Here is a 2,633-nt window from a genome sequence, read left to right on the forward strand (position 1 = left end):
GTACCTATGCTTAAACTGCCCCCTGGCTGAACACTCTTCTCTTTGGCTTCCTGGGTTCCACCCCTTCCTCCTGCTCTTCCGGCCTGCTACTCTGTGCTGCGCCCGTGCTTACCTTGCTCCCGAAGACCTGGTCCCTCTCGGTAGGGTAACAAGGGAACGTGTTCAGTGCAGATCAGTGATGAATATTAGCATAGATTTATTTATTTCTGTGAGTGTGTATAGGACTTCTGATGGCTCTGTGGTTAAAACATTGGACTGCTAACCAAAAGGTAGGTAGTTCGAACCCACCAGCTGCTCTGCAGAAGAAAGATGTGGCAATCTGCTTCTGTAAAGACTTACAGCCTTGGAAGCCCTGTGGGAAAGTTCTACTCTGTCTAACAGCATCACTGTGTGTTGAAATTGACTTGATGGCTGTTGGTTTGGTTTGGGTTTGGTAAGTGTGTGTGTGTGCTTTTGTTACATATACAAATGGTAGTATGCTGCTGTTGTTGTTGTTGTTGTTGTTAGGTGCCATCAAGTTGGCTCCAACTCATAGCGACCCTACCTACAACAGAACAAAACACTGCCCAATCTTGAGTCAGCCTCACAAACCTTGCTATACCTGAGCCCATTGCCACAGCCACTGTGTCAATCCATCTCATTGAGGGCCTTCCCCTCCTTAGTTCACCCTCCACCTTATCAAGCATGACATCTTTCTCCAGGGAATGGTCCCTTCTGACAACATGACCAAAGTAGGTGAGATGAAGTCTGGCCATTCTCAGTTCCAAGGAGCATTCTGGCTGCACTTCCTCCACAACAGATTTGTTAGTTCTTCTGGCAGTCCATGGTACTTTCAGTATTCTTCGTTGATACCAGAACTCAAAAGCATCAACTCTTCTTCTGTCTTCCTTATTCATTGTCCAGTTTTCACATGTATATGAGGCAATTGAAAACACCATGGCTTGGGTTAGGTGTACTTTAGTCTTCAAAGAGACATCTTTGTTCTTCAGCACTTGAAAAAGGTCTTTTGCAGCAGACTTGCCCAGTGCAATATATCCTCTGATTTCTTGACTGCCGCTTCCATTGGTGTTGATTTTGGAACCAAGTAATATGAAGTCTTCGACAACTTCAATCTTTTCTCCATTTATTGTGATGCTGCTTATTGGTCCAGTTGTTAGGATTTTCATTTTCTTTATGTTGAGGGGAAATCCATACTGCAGACTTTAGTCTTTAATCTATAGTACAGTAATTGAAGTTGGTTATATTAATGATAAGATGCAAAGATACTACACTCTTCTGTACTTTGCTTTTTTCACCTAACAATATACCTTCCATTTTCCCTAAAAAATAATGTACTTGAATTTCCTTCATTCTTTTTAATAGCTACATAATACTTATGCATGAATGGACCACATTGGTTTAACCTAACTCTCACTGCCAACGAGTTGTATCCGACTCATAGCGACCCCTCCTTGGGTTTCCAAGGTGGTATGACTATGGAAGTAGATTGCCCAACCTTCCTTCTGAGGAGTGGTGGGTGGGTTTGAACTGCCAGCCTTCTGATTAGCAGTCAAATGCCTTAGACAATAGACAGTGACAATAAGATGTGTCTTTGTGCACATATGCAAGTACACCTATGGAATAAATTCTCAGAAGGAGAAATGTTTGGTCAAAAGGATTTGTGTATTAGAAATAGTAATATAAATTGCCAAGTTGCCCTCCCAAAAGGATGCTCCAATTTCCATTCCCACTAATAATACATGAGAGACTGCTGGTAATTCTACCCTGACAGAATTGTTCAGCACCTTTTTCTAACTAAGTTACAGCTGATAGAACCAGTGGCCTGGGCTTCTGTTTTCAAATCTAGTATTTATTTCTTTTTCCTTTTATGCAGAAGTCATCTTCTACATAGACATAGTGTGAAGGAGGTAGGAGGAAGTTTTAATAAAATAGAATTGTAATAAAATAGAAGGCATAGTGTTTTGGTTACCTCTGTGCTGCTCTAACAGAATATACCACAAATAGGATGGCTTTAACAAACAGGAGTTTATTTTCTTACAGTTTTGGAGGCTAGAAGTCCAAGTTCAAAGTACCAGGTTCTAGGGGCTAGGTGAAACCCCCTTGACATTGGGCTTCATCTCTGACTCTTGCTCCCAGCCCACTGAAACTAGAAGCATCTCTTCACTCAGGCAGCTGCTGGCTGCTGAGGCTGAAAAACCCAAGGTTGACAAGTGTAAAGGCACAGTCCTGATATTACCAAACCACACAGCAGGCCATTGATTCAAGTCCATTGGAAGTCCCAAGATCAGCAGAGCATGGTAAGCTGTTGAACAATGACTTGGCTGCATGCAGGCTTCAAGCTAGCCATAAGCTAGAGACCATTCCCAAAGCTGCTTCTTATATACTGGAAACAGACCATATCCCTAAAGCAGCTACTCAGCTGCTTGTGGTAGATCCCACCATGGAGCTGATTGCCAGTCTCATCAATGGGGTATAACTACCACCAGCTGCCCAGCCATTCAACCAGGCCCAGCCAAGTTGACACACAACTTTAGCTACTACACACAGTATCTCTATCTTTGGAGCTTAGCTCCAAGGAATAGAGAAAGCAATCCAAATTGTTCACAAAGAAGTCTAAATCCAAGCTCCTATGG

This window comes from Orycteropus afer, unplaced genomic scaffold (assembly GCF_000298275.1).
Source record: "Orycteropus afer afer isolate SDZICR_OR568_19922 unplaced genomic scaffold, OryAfe1.0 scaffold00043, whole genome shotgun sequence".
In the NCBI taxonomy this organism is placed as follows: Eukaryota; Metazoa; Chordata; class Mammalia; order Tubulidentata; family Orycteropodidae; genus Orycteropus; species Orycteropus afer.